Genomic DNA, 15112 nt, shown 5'->3' on the forward strand with positions numbered 1-15112 from the left:
AAAACATAAAGGTCCCACTGGTATGTAGAGGTCTGAACAGTTATGTGTAATCAGTAGTCAAGTGACTCCTACCCATCAGACTTGTGACCCATGAGGTTTAAATTCATTACCCATCAAAATACAAATTCCTATAATCATGGATCTTTCAAGTCACCAAAAAGTAGTAAAAAACGGGACTATTAAATTTACAGAAAATCAAAAGTTTACCATAAACATACACGTACTTCTATATATATATATATCATGTATATAAACACATCATTGCATTATAAACACACATGCACACACACAACTTCCCCCCACACAACAAAAATCAGTTCTAAGTGACAATAAACTGAAACCACCTTGACTTTTTTGAATTGGAAAGAACAATTAGGAAAAAAAAAAATTCACACAGTAGCTTAATATGAAAATCATGCAAATTGACTTTTAGAGAGATGTGCGATACCAGAATCAAACAAGGAAATTCAGAAAGAAAAAAATGACAAGCTAACTACCTCAGCAGGTGGGATGTAAATTGAACTCTGAGCATTAGGTTTGCATCCTGAGATTCTGACCTGAGTTGAAATTAGCTGAGAAAACATCTTGTCACCTGAAGTGATTATAGAATATTTTTCAGGCAATTTGGAAAGTTGACGTTATAGGGCTGGAAATGTACATATTCAAAAATACTTAAACTTTGGAAAGTCTTATAAGTAATGTGCAGCTGTCCAGCAATATGTATAATGTCTGCCAACTATATAAAGTCTCCACAAATTCTGTTTTAGTTTGGCACTCACTGTAGAAAAATAATATATCTGTTCCTTGTTTTCCACTTGAAGGAAACTATGCTTGAGTGTTCTGTATACAAGTCGTGCTTTTCCCCATGACTGACATTCAAATACCAGAAATGACAAGTTATTGGCTATTTCGGAAAATAAAAATTCATTTATGTCTATAAATATCCAAGAGTTGTTTAGTTAGGAAGAAACAGATGACCTAACAGAAGACTAAATCTTGGCAAGTCGACTTTCATTGGCTGAACCCTGCCAATTTCATTCTAGCCAGCTGGTTTCCTATAATCCTCTCCTGTTCCTTCTGTTTGAGTGATTTAGGAGGGTTTTTTCATGCCACATGCATCCATCACCACCAACTCCAAACAAAGAGCATGCTGGGTGAGAACAAAGCACAGATGAGATGTCTAGGGTGTCCCTGCTACTGGGGACAAGGCCAAGGAAGCTTAACAAGAGTATTACACATCCATAACTACACGTTAGTTAGTGACAATAAGGAAAATTAAATTCTTATAGTTTAGATAACTGGACAGTTGGAGGCTCTCCCAATGACCTTTAGTTCAACGGAAATTATGTCATTCTTTTCTAGCTCAAGGAGTCAGAGAGGAGGGGTGAAAAGTCCACAGGGAAAGACTTGCCGAGTGGCAGGAAGCTAACCCTGTTTGCATCATGTAGGAGGAGAATTTGAGTCAATTAAGTTTGTAATTTATTTCTTTTTAAATAATTCAATTTTTCTTTTCAAAATAGCTTTTTTTTTTTTTTTTTTGTATTTCCGTTAAGTTTCATTTTAATAACACAATCAAGTAAGAGTTTAATTACTGTGGGATTTTCCCCTCTAAGGTCTGGTGTGCCTTGTCAGATACAGTTGGAAAGGTGAGGTCAACAGAGAGAGGAAAGAGGAAGAGGGGAAAATTCAGGGCAGGTGTGGCATGCAGTTGTGTACCTAAAGAAAAATGTCAAGCACTGCGAAATGTGTATAAACCCAGTCTGCCTGTTTAATTCCTAAGGAGGGGACAAAGAAGAGCCTAGAGAGAGAAAACTGAAACAACTGTTTGATGGATGTTACACATTTAGGTTGTGAAATTACATGAGAAGTTGATTGATCACAGTGTCCTTGTATCTGTGAAAGATCAGAGGCAAGGCACGTGCGGCCCCATCAGAGAAGGAATTGTTTTTAGAATGCTCCGGCTCTGCAATCCAGAAATAAGAATAACAGGAGGCCAATGTTATTACTTCTGAGAACTTTCAACATAATTAATGCATGGAATTAAATGTGTAAAGAAGTGGAGAAATCCCAGTACAATAAGCAATGCTCTGGCAACTTAGAGAGTCAAAATACTATGTAAATGTTCCTGAGACTGGCTTTGCTTAACCAAGAGGCCAAACGTTCTCACCTTCACTCTGTGGATACCCAGTAAGACTCCTACCTGGCACTGTGTTCAGGCCAAGTGACACAGATGAAGATTCTCAAGACATTTCATAATGTTTTATAAGAGGTACAACCTTTACAAGATTTAATGCCTAGACTTTCCTGTTTTTAATTATTTTTCACATTTAGAAAATTGAAATACTTATCAGAAACTAAACAACCAGGTTAAACTGAATTGTAAGTGTAAACAAAGCTGTACCAAATAAAATATATGATTTTGAAAAATGCATGAGTAACTTTAGAAAATATGTAAGTAATATTAAAATCTCTATGAATTCTTTTTGCTTGAAAAATAAATGAAAATACCAACATAATATACATACACACACGTATATACACCTCTACATACACACAGGAGTCCCTCTATGTGCCAACAGTTAGCATGCTCTGCTGCTAACTGAAAGGTTGGAGGTTTGAGTCCACACAGAGGTGCCTCAGAAGAAAGACTTTGTGATCTACTTCTGAAAAATCAGCCATTGAAAACCTTTTGGGGCCCAGTTCTACTCTGACACACATGGGGCTGCCATGAGTTGAAACAACTGAAGAGTAACTGGTTATTTACACACACACATATAAATGCACACACAAATATGAGATATGTATTCTTTTTTTTTTTATTATTCACATATATAAAGAGTTGAATATCAAGGCTGTGAATTTATCTCTGTCTTGCTTATCACCCTCTGCATTATTTTTAGGCTGACTGATAGTTCATTAGTTTGACTGCCTATGAATACTTTAATCAGAGTTAGAGCCATTCAAAGAGTTCATTTGCTATGTCTGCATGGATGGTATAGGCATAATGTCTTATTATCGTTAAGAATGACATGATTTTGAGCGCATCTTGACTGATGTTTAAAAAATTCAATGACTACAACTTGTACAAGGCAAGGTCACGGAAGCTCTATAGGCACATCCAAACTCCCTGAGGGACCGAATTGCTGGGCTGAGGGCTCTGGGGACCATGGCCTGAGGGAGCATCTAGCTCAACTGGCATAACAGAGTTTATAAAGAAAATGTTCTACACTCTACTTTGGTGAGTAGCATCTGGGGTCTTAAAAGCCTGTGAGTGGCCATCTAGGATACTCCACTGGTCTCACCCCTTCGGGAGCAAGGCAGAATGAAGAAAACTAAAGATACGAGGGAAAGATTAGTTCAAAGGACTAGTGGACCACAACTACCACTGCCTCCATCACACTGAGTCCAGTACAACTAGATGGTGCCCGGCTACCACCACTGACTGCTCTGACAGGGACCACAATAGGGAATCCCAGCCAGAGCTGGAGAAAAATGTAGAACAAAATTCTAACTTGCAACAAAAACCAGACTTACTGGCCTGACAGAGAACTGGGGAACCCCCAAGACTATGGCCTTGAGATGCCCTTTAAGCTTTGAACTGAAACTAATCCCTGAGGTTACCTTTCAACTAATTAACAGATTGGGTCATAAACAATATTACCCTTAAGTACTGTGCTTCTTTTATATATAATTAAACACATACATACATTCAAAAACAAAACAAAAAAAAACTCATCTATCTGAGACCAAACGGTCAACATTTACCCTAAAGCAAAGAGGAGAAGATCAGAGGAGCAGAGAAATAAGAATAATGAAAATGGAACAACCAAAATAGAAATAATGAGAATATTGATGCAATGTGGGGAATATAATCAATGTCACTGAAAAATATGTGTAGAAATTGTTAAATGGAAACCTAACTTATTATGTAAACTTTCACAAAAACACAATGAAATTTTTTTTTTTAATTTTAATGAAAATGACTGTAAGCTAATGGTTATTTCACCCCTTCCCCCTTCCACACAATGAAAACATCTTGGGAAATAATGCAATATCTATCTTTGATGACTTCATTTAGTTTGACTTTATAGGCATATGTAAGATAAATACTAATGATTGAAGACACTTATAAGAATATAGTATTAGTTGCAGGACTACAATTGTTCCTATATGCATGTTTCATTGTCCAGAGAACAATAATTGTAAAGTTGACCATAACTCATTCAAGTTGATTTGATTTGAGGATCACCCCCAAACCCAAAACAAACCTATATTGCCTTCTAGTTGATTCTGACTCATAGCGACCCTACAGGACAGAGTAGTACTGCCCCACAGAATTTCCAAGGAGTGCCTGTTGGATTCAAACTGCTAACGTTTTGGTTAACAGCCATAGTACTTAACCACTACGTCATCAGGATTTCCTGTGGATCACCCAGCAAAGTATATTTTGAAACTTCTGCTATAAATGGACAAAAACTCAATTCTAATGAGCAAGGTGTTGAACCCAATGTCAACTAATTTATAGTAGCATCAAAGCCAGCTCACATCAACTCACAAAGAAATTGTTAAAATTTTGAGAGAGAGTTGCTAAACCAAGCCATTATTGAAAATTAAATTAAAAATTAAACTATGGTTAAATCATAATAAAAACAAAAATAATAATACTTAAAACTTGTTGAGGTTAGTTGCCACCAAGTTGGCTCTGATTCATAGATACCTTATGTATAAGAGAAAAAATGTTGCCCAGTCCTGTGCTATATTTTGAGTGCTTTCTGACCTAGGGGTCTCATCTTCCAGCATTATATCAGGCAATAATCTTCTACTATCTATAAGGTGTTCATTAGCTAATTTTTGGAAGTAGCACTCCGGTTCGTTCTTCCCACTTTGTCTTAATCTGTAAGCTCCACTGAAGACTGTCCACCATGGTGACCCTGCTGGCATTTGTAATACTGGTGGCATAGCTTCCAGCATCATAACAACATGCAAGCCACCAGAGTAAGACAAATTGACAGATGGGTGGTTGATTCAAAACTTTTTACTTCTGATTATTTCAGTACATTTTACTATTATCTTTGTTCTTGGGGATATTTATGTCTATTATGTCTGTATGGTAAAAATATTGTGAACATTTTTTCCCAACTCTGTGTTCAGTGAACACAGTAGGTTCAGTAGGTTGCAATTGGCCCCAGTGGTAGTATTTACATCAAGGAAATGGCAGTACTACAAATCAGAGCTTTTTATTTTTTTGAAGATCCAGTGATTAAACATTTACAGACAGTCCCAGTTTACGAACATCCAACTTAAAGTCAATGCTTGCTTAAGAATGGAGTGCTATAAGGCCTATTATATTAAAAATTTGAGTTAAACTAAAGACAAAAGGGAAAGATTAGTCCAAAGAACTAATGGACCACATCTACCATGGCCTCCACCAGACTGAGTCCATAACAACAAGAAGGTGCCCGGCTACCACCACTGACTGCTCTGATAGGGATCACAATAAAGGATCCCAGACAGAGCTGGAGAAAAATGTAGAACAAAATTCTAACTCAAAAAGAAAGACCAGACTTGCTGGCCTAACAGAAACTGGAGACACCCTGAGAGTATGGTCCCTGGGCACCCTTTCAGCTTAGTAATGAGGTCACTCTTGATGTTCACCCTTTAGCCAAAGATTGAACAGGCCCATGGAACAAGACAAGATGAAAGGGGTGCACCAGCCCTGGGGCACGGACTGGAAGGCAAGAGGAAATAGGAAAGCTGGTAACAGGGAACCCAGGATTGAGAAGGGAGAGTGTTGCCATGTTGTGGGGTCATTAACCAATGTCAAAGAAGAATGTTTGTACTACCTGTTTGATGAGAAACTAGTTTGTTCTGTAAACCTCCATCTAAAGTACAATAAAAAAAAATAAAAAATTGAGTTAAACGCAATGGTTCATAATATCAAATGCATGCACTGCTTTTTGACACTAATGAAAACATAGCAGGACTTGGAAGTGTTTCTTAAGTGTTTTGTATGCATAACCAAACCCATTGCAGTGGAGTCAATTCTGATTCATGGTGACCCTATAGGACTGAGGAGAACTGCCCCATAGGGTTTCCAGGGAGCTGCTGGTGGATTCGAACTGCCGACCTTTTGGTTAGCAGCCGAACGCTTAACCACTGCACCACCAGGGCTCCTTTATATGCATAGAAATGTAAAATATATACTACATACTAAGACAAACATTCAACTAATTGATGCTAAATAAGAACTGTATGTACCTGTTTCAATTGACCTATAAATCCAACTTAAAAGACTTAGAAATGATCTCCATAATCTGGGGACTGCCTGATTCACAGAACTTTTTTGAGAGTCCTCACACTGCCTGTAGGCTCTTTCCTTCTTTTCAACATCATTGTCTATTTGGGGCTTTAATTCCTGGAAGCTAAATTATTTACTTTGTATTTGGGGGTTCAAGCTCCCATCTCCAATGCCTGACTGCAGTGTTAGAGGGGGAAGAACAAAACATGAGGATAACATAGTAGCTTATCTACCCTGGAAGAGGCAGTGAGAATTTTTGCTTGTTCTAGAACTCATTTTCCACCTCTCTTCTGTTTGCAGTGCCAGGGGTTGTTGCGAAGGAAAGTTATGTTTTCACTGTTGGAAAACTGGTTGACAAAATCACTTCAGGCCCCTGCTGTTTATAATACACATGCTGACAAATGTGCTGGTTAAGAAAAGACTTATTTCCAACTTGCTCCCTTTGGCAGGTAAAAACAAAGACAAAAGTTGGCATGTGTGTGTGCATGTGGCCTGTATCTGTGTTTTATTTATTTGCTTATGGTGGAAATGCAAAACTGGGAATGGATTCGTCTGCATTTCCTTCAGATCTTAGTATAAGGAATCTAAATAAATTATTTTACAAAAGTCAAAGAAGACATAAAACAGGGCATTCTGGGCCATTGGGGTATCCTCTCTCCCCCAGCCAAACTTGAAAAATGTTTGAGTTGTTCTTAGTTGCCAACAAAAGAAATGCTGGCTAATGTAGGCAGGAAACAATTTCAAAAAATGAGCTAGGTTGCTCTCAGAATCACAAGGAGGGTAGGAAGACTGGCCACAGGATTATAGAGATACAGGGGAAAACATACATAACACACACACACAACCACATGCTATTTCCATTGCCTTCTTTGTTGACACCATAAGCACTGAACACCGATGCTATCCACTAGTACTACTGCCACTGGCCTTTCTACACCAGCCGTCATGACTAGCAAAATCCATTGTGTTCTCTGCATGTTTTCCCTGTTAAATCCTGATTACAGATCTGGAATAAAAAAACCAGTTGTCGTTGACTTGACTCCTACTCATAACAACCTCAGTTATGCTCCATAGGGTTTTCAATGGCCGATTTTTCAGAAGTAGATCACCAGACCTTTGTTCTTAAGTGCCTCTGGGTGGGCATGAACCTCCAACCTTTTGGTTAGCAGCTGAGTGCATTAACTATTTGCACCAGCCAGGGACTCCACAGATCTAGAATTGGTGTATTTAATTTATGGAATCTAACAAATGCCCAATCATGCCTGTGAAGGAAGCTTCTTGTTCAGATTTACTAGTCATGTGCTTTTCAGTAAGTCAGTTAAACATTTTGAACCTTGATTTTCATATATGTAAAACAGTGAATCTTGAATTAAATATAGTACAAGAGCTCCTAGCACTGTTTTTAATATGTAAACGGACTTAACATTTTTTTGACTCTCATCCCTCTTAAACAACCTCTCCCCATTTAATGGAACCCTGCTGGCGGAATGGTTAAAAGCTCAGCTGCTAACCAAAAGGTTAGCAGTTTGAATCCACCAGCCACTCCTTGGAAACCCTATGGGTCAGTTCTACTCTGTTCTATAGGGTCACTATGAGTCAGAATCTACTCGACAGCAATGGATTTGGGTTTTTTTTTATTAAGCCTTTTATGCAGAGGTCCCTGGTTGGTGCATACAGTTTGCTCCAAGCTACTAGCCAAAATTTTAGTGGTTCAATCCCATCCAGCCGTGCCACAGAAGAAAGACCTGGTGACCTACTTCCAAAAAGATTACAGCCAAGAAAACCCAATGGAGCAGTTCTATTCTGACATACATAGAGTTGCCATGAGTTGGAATCGACTTGACAAGAAATGGATTTGGTTTGGTTTTCGTTGGCCTTTTCTACATCTATATGGAAGATCTCATAATGTGAGAGCTTCTCCAAGCATAGGTTGGCCACAGAGATAGAGTGGCCACAAAGATGGCCATTGTCCACTGCATTCTCTTAATACTTACCTTGTATGAGGTAGCTCAGACCATGTCTGACTTTTACTTCTACATAACCGTGCTTTTTTGTTCCCTTATATGGTAGGAGCCAATTCCAAGAGCCCTGGAGACACTGCACCTGTATGTGCTGTACCTAAGTGACATTTTTACTCTTGAGAAGAAAGAGCAGTGTTCTAGCATGCACAGAACATATGCTAATCAGCTGCACTCTTCAGGCACAAATGAGGATAATGTGTTCATTGTTTAGACACTGGAATTGTTCATTATGAAATGACACAGTGTTTGCCAATTTTGTCTTCATTATAAATGTAAATATTAACTGGCGATATGCAAAAGAATACAAAAAGTCAACAGCAATTAATTGGCTTCTGCAGTAATTAGCAACTGTAAGGCAAACACTTAGGAGCTGTTGTAATTGTCTGCATTAGAAATACACCTCCTGTACAGATCTAATTAGCAATTTAAATAGTTGAGAAATTATATGCCTCTTGCCTTTACACTCCCTGAAGTACTGTTCATTAATGGGGGAAAAAATTGCTAGTATATGTCATTTGCATAGTCTTGCGTTAAGGGGTCTACATCAAAGCCTCTGTTACTGCCTCATACTGAATAATTCTGAGCTGTGGCTTGTGGACCAATACAGCTGTAATTAGGCAATGATGCCGTTGTAAGCAAGAGGCACAAGAACTGACAGGAGGTAATTTTGCTCTGAGGTATCTCCTTCATGATTTAATTGGTAAATAAGAAGAAAGAGCACTACAATATAGCTGTGCCAAAAAGCCAAACTGTTGTCATCAAGTCGATTCCAACTCCTATAAGACAGAGTAGAACTGCCCCTTAGGGTTTCCAAAGTGGAGGATTCGAATTGCTGACCTTTTGGTTAGCAGAGACGGACCCTTAACCTCTGCACCACCAGGGCTCCGTACAATAAGGCTATAGTTTAAAAAAAAAAAAAGAGACTGAAACTAAGAAATATTGACTCTCCATGGGACATTGGAAGGGTGGCAGAAATTCAGGTCTAAGAGAGTTTTCATAAAGTTTTAGCTGGTCATGTAATTTTTAACAATAAAACTGATCTAAGTGCTAAGGGATATGACTGAGGTTTATGGTGACTGAGCTGGTGAAAATTATGCTCTAAGATTTACACTGAAGGCAAAGTAGTTGTTTTCAGTATACATGTGCTATATAGTGAGAATTACATGTAATATATCAAGTGTATGATGAACGACTAAAATACAATTCAGGTGAGCTACATTCCAGCGATGCCTTGGTTAAAACTGAGATCTCTGGTTACCAAAATTCCAATTCGTGTCACTCACATAGCTCCAAATGTATGGCTGTCTTTCGTTGTGATTTACAACTTCTAGTTGTAAAAACAGGAAGGAAGAAAATGCCTAGTTGAGAACTTGGAACTACAAACACTTTTTCATCAGGCAAAAAAAAAAATCTGAAAAAAATTTAATCAATTAATTGAATGAAAACAAGAGATGCCTATCAAATTGTAGGGAATAAATCCAAGAGAGGTTATCAAATACAAGGGAAGACTGAATCAGCATTTGAAGTGGTATCAACAGCCTGAGATAAAGAATTATAATAACAAAGATGAAATATAAATGGGGATAATGAACAAACCTGGCCTCAAAATACGAATGCAAAAAAGTCTTCTGAGAATCTTTTTCTTAACCATATAAGCCTAATAAAAGTTTGGACTACTAACTGGAAAACTGACAGTTTGAACACACTCAGAGGCACCTAGGAAGAAAGGCCTGGTGATCTGTTTCTGAAAGATCATAGCCTTAAAAACCGTACGGTGGTGGTTCCACTCCACAACACATGGGCACATGGGGTTGCTATGAGTCAGAATCGACTCCACAGCAACTGGTTTTTGTTGTTGTTTTAGTAAAAGCCACAGCGTGGCACGCTTCACAAAAGGAAGTAGTCAAGTTTTGAGGTGGATTAATAGTAATATCTGCAAGACAGATCGTATTCTCACTTCATTTGCATTGGCTGGATGGTGTACGGTGATCAAGATGGGATGCCATACTTTAACAAGGATACAAACTAATTGAAACATGTCAAAGGTCAAGTAGAACGGAGCCTGCCAAGCCCTGTCTCATGAGAAATGGTTGATAAAATTCGTGAGGCTGCATGTGCAAAGATAAGACTCCTTCAGGGTGTGCATGTAGAATGGTGAGAAAATTATTCTGTATGGTCTTACAAGACAGACCTGAGCTTAATACAGAAATGCTGTTGGATGATTTTACCTTAAAATATGCAGAAAAAGTTTAAACAACTAGAGTTATTGGACGATGAGAATGGATTACCTTTGGAATTGTATTTCTCTGCTGTAACTATTCTACAGTAAAATATTGGACTGTTATGAGATGTTCTTACATTTTAAAATGATCTCCTATTATGTTAAAGTAAATGTAGGAAGGAATACTCATTGCCATCTATTGGCAAGAACAGAGAACTAAAAAGGATTGAAGACTGAATTCTTATTCTGAAACCAGGATTCATGAGCAACCAGATAATATTTAAAGCTTATTGAAATAATTGTAAATTAAAATTTGTGAATGGGAGTCACGTGTGTATATTACACATGGTCTAATTTCAATGGAAATATCTCTACTCTAAATGAATATGAACGTAAATATAAAGATACTATGTGATATTAAAGGACTATGATCAAGTGTGATTAAAAAATGTTAATAACAAACAGCCTTTAAAAATAAAACAGGATTAGTGGTTATAACATGTTTTATGAGATTTTCCAGTATTTGTTTGGTTACGACACCATAAAAGCACAATTTTTTGTTGTTGTTGTACTCTAGGTGAAGGTTTACAGAGCAAACTAGTTTCTCATTAAACATTTAGTACATATATTGTTTTATGACATGGGTTAACAACTCCATGACATGTCAATACTCTCTGTTCTAAACCTTGGATTTACTATTACCTGCTTTCCTGTTCTCTCCTGCCTTCTAGTCCTTGCCCCTGGCCTGGTGTATTTTTATTCTCACTTTGTTTTATGGGCCTGTCTAATCTTTGGTTGAAGGATGAACCTCAGGAGTGATTTCATTACTGAGCTAAAAGTGCGTTCCAGGGCCATATTCTTGGGGTTTCTCCAGTCTCTGTCAGGCCAGTAATTCTGGTCTTTTTTTGTGAGTTAGAATTTTGTTCTACATTTTTCTCCATCCCTGTCTGGGACCCTCTATTGTGATCCCTGTCAGAGCAGTCAGTGGTTGTAGCCGGCCACCATCTAGCTCTACTGAACTAAGTCTGGTGAAGGCCATAGCAGATGTGGTCTATTAGTCCTTTGGATGAATCTTTCCCTTGTGTCTTTAGTTTTCTTCATTTTGCCTTGCTCCTGAAGGGGTGAGACCAGTGGAGTATCCTAGACGGCTGCTCACAGGCTTTTAAGACCCCAGACGCTACTCATCAAAGTAGAATGTAGAACATTTTTCTTATAAACTCTGTTATGGCAACTGAGCTAGATATTCCCTGAGAACATGGTCCTCAGAGCCCTCAGCCCAGCAATTTGGTCCCTCAGGGAGTTTGGTTGTGTCTATGGAGCTTCCATGACTTCACCTTGTACAAGTTGTGCTGGCTTCCCCAGTATTGAAAAGCACAGTATTTTAAGTTAAAAGGTTTAGGAAACACTGAGAGATTTTTTAAGATGTGTGATGACAGTATTGAAATTTAATTTCAAACTTACACAGTCAACACAAAATGAATAAAAACTAGCTTTTGTTTAAAATTAAATACAAAATATGATGTTTATTTGTTGTTATTATTAATTGCCAGTGGAGATGGTCTTTGGGGATTTAGCTGTGAGGTATATTGTGGCATTAATGAGTCAACTGAAGACAATAAAAATAAATAAAAATCTCCCAGAAAAAAAACCTTTCCTTTTTTCTATAATCAACTATTTGATGGGTTGCTATGTGCCAGGAGCCATTGTAGATGTGGTGGAGATAGCCAACAAGAACACTTACAATTCAATAATAGAGATAAATAATCCAATGAAAAAATGGGTAAACAATCTGATATTTCTTCAAAAAAGGTATCCAAATAGCCAATCGAAACATGAAAAGGTATTGCATATCATTAGCTGTTAGGGAAATGCAAATCAAAGCCACAGTGAGATACCACTTCCCTCCCTCTGGGCTGGCTATAATAATAATAATTATAGAAAATAACAAGTGTTAGAAAAGGTGCAGAGAAATTGGAAGCTTCTACATACCTGGTGGGGATGTGAATCAGTGCAGCTCGTTTGGAAAACAGTTCATCAGTCCTCAAAATATGAACTACAGAATTACCATATGACTCTGAAATTCACTTCTAGATATATACCGAAAAGAAATAAAAACATGTGTCCATACAAAAATTTTACATGAATGTTCATAGCAGCATTATTTCATGAGAGTTAAAAGGCAGACCAATCCAAATGTGAAAAATCTGATGAATGGATAAATAAACTGGTTTATCTATACAATGGAATGTTACTAGATAATGAAAAGGAATGAAGTGCTATAACATTCTACAACATAGATAAAGCTTGAAAACATTCTGCTAAGTGAAAGAAGCTGGTCATAAAAACCACTTATTATATGATTCCATTTATAGGAAATGTCCAGAAGAGGCAAATCTATTGAGAGAAGAAGTAAATTAATGGTTGCCTAGGTATACTTAGGTTTGGTGGTGGTAGGTGGGGAATGACTGCTAAGAGGTATGGAGTTTCTTTCTTTTTTGAAGTGAAGAAAATGTTCTAAACTTAGATCGTGGTGAAGGCTGTACATGTCTTTGACTGTACTAAAACCACTGAATTTTATGCTTTAAATATGTGAATTTTATGGTATGTGAATTATATCTCAACTAAGATATTTTTGAAAGCAGTAAATAATAGCAATGAGCCAGTGGAAACCTGGAATGAACAATATATAGAACTGGTGCAGGAAAAGAAATAGTTAAACTTCTGCAGTATGAAAGTAGAAGTGCATGGTGAACCAAACAAGAGCTGAATTATGAGAATCATGGAATATCAAGATGGGCACTTCTGAGGGACCACTACAAGAGCTGTTGTTTGGGCATTAGAACAGTTTTTCTCTACAGAACAGTAGTACAGGGTGTTACCATTCCAGAAAGCCTGGCTGGGGGGCTACAGAAGGGATATGCTACATTTCTTAATCTCATTGTATACTTACAGTGAACTTTGATCATTTGAGGCAATGAACTCGTCTGTGTTTCTCACAACCAGAAAATATTGACAAAACTATGTGTTCTGGCTTGTTCTTACTTCAAACAGAGACAGCTGAAACTAGAATGTTCTAATAAATTTTTCCAGAATGTCATAAAAAAAAGTAGATGAACATAAACTTGGCATTTTTTTTTTTCAATTCGTTTGTTGCAGGATGCCTTTAAAATCATAGATAAAAATGATTTGCGCATTTAAGCCTAATTGAAGCAGGATAAAGCTTAATATCTGTTGACGTTCAAGCTAATTCCAACTCATAGTGACCCTATAGGGCAGAATAGAACTGCTCAATAGAGTTTGCAAGGAGTGGCTGGTGGAATTGAACTACTTTTTGGTTAGCTTTTGGTTAGCTTTACCACTTTTTATTTCAATTTCACCAACCAAAAAAGAAGAAACAGACTGCTTTAGGAGGGGGCCAAGATGGCTGACTAGGTAGAAGCTACCTCCGATCCCTCTTGCAACAAAGACTTGGAAGAAAAAGTGAATCGATCACATACATGACAATCTACGAGCCCTGACCATCAAACACAGATCTAAAGAGTTGACCTGAGTGACAGAGACTGAGAATGAACAACCACGGGGAAGCAACGACTGCTTTCAGAGCCTGGAGCCAGTGTCCCAGTCAGAAAACCTTGGCGCCGGGCTTTGGACTGGGCGCAGGGGAGCTGAGCATGGCATCCTGAGACGGCGTGAACAGGGGATGCAGCCCTAGCCCCCAGAAATGACCTCGGGGTAAGCCCAGCCAGTGCACGCAGGCAGCGCAGTGACACAGCTGACAGGAGGAGAAATCACTGGGAGGCAGCGACTGATTTTGGAGCCTGGAGTGCGGCATCCCAGCCGGGGAACATTGGTCCTGGGCTTTGGACTGGGAGCGGATGAACTGACCACGGCTTTTGAGACAGCACAAGCACAGGATGCGGGCCTGACCCTCAGGGGCAGTCTCAACCCAGCCAATGCACACAGGCTACACACCCCTTGGGAATCTCATAAAACAGTCATCACCAAACAAGATAAGTAACTTTGTCTATATTCCGGGGTGCTACTCTCTCCTATTTGTCTGATCCCTCCCCTCCCCTTCCCAGGTGGCTTCATTAACATTGGAATTTCCTGAGCCAGAGAGTGAAGTGCTCTGCGGTTTTTCCTTTTTTTTTGGTCTTTTCTTAACCCATTCTCCTGGCCTGAGAGAAGCAGCTATAAAAAGCCCAGAGGCCAAAAATCCTTCTCTAATTGGACTAAAAATACAGAACCAGCTCCAGCCAAGCATATGAGATCCACAGTCTTGGGCTTTCATCCCTACAGGGAACAAGGTGGCTATTATAATGTAAAGGCAATTCTGATAGGGATCTGACTGTAAATGTTTTAGCGGATTACTGGAAAGACAAGTTTCCCAGGTCTGATAACTCTGCGTATTCAACAGAGCCTTCACTGACCCACAACAGGGAACTGAGGGCTGAAGCTCCCCCCAGACCACCTAGCCTCCTGCCTTAGGGGTCTAAGGATGGTGACACCTACCACTGTAGAGGTACTTGCGTTGGATGCCTAAGGTACAGCTGCAGAGCCCACCCAACAAAG

Source organism: Elephas maximus, chromosome 9 (assembly GCF_024166365.1).
Source record: "Elephas maximus indicus isolate mEleMax1 chromosome 9, mEleMax1 primary haplotype, whole genome shotgun sequence".
NCBI classification, from domain to species: Eukaryota; Metazoa; Chordata; class Mammalia; order Proboscidea; family Elephantidae; genus Elephas; species Elephas maximus.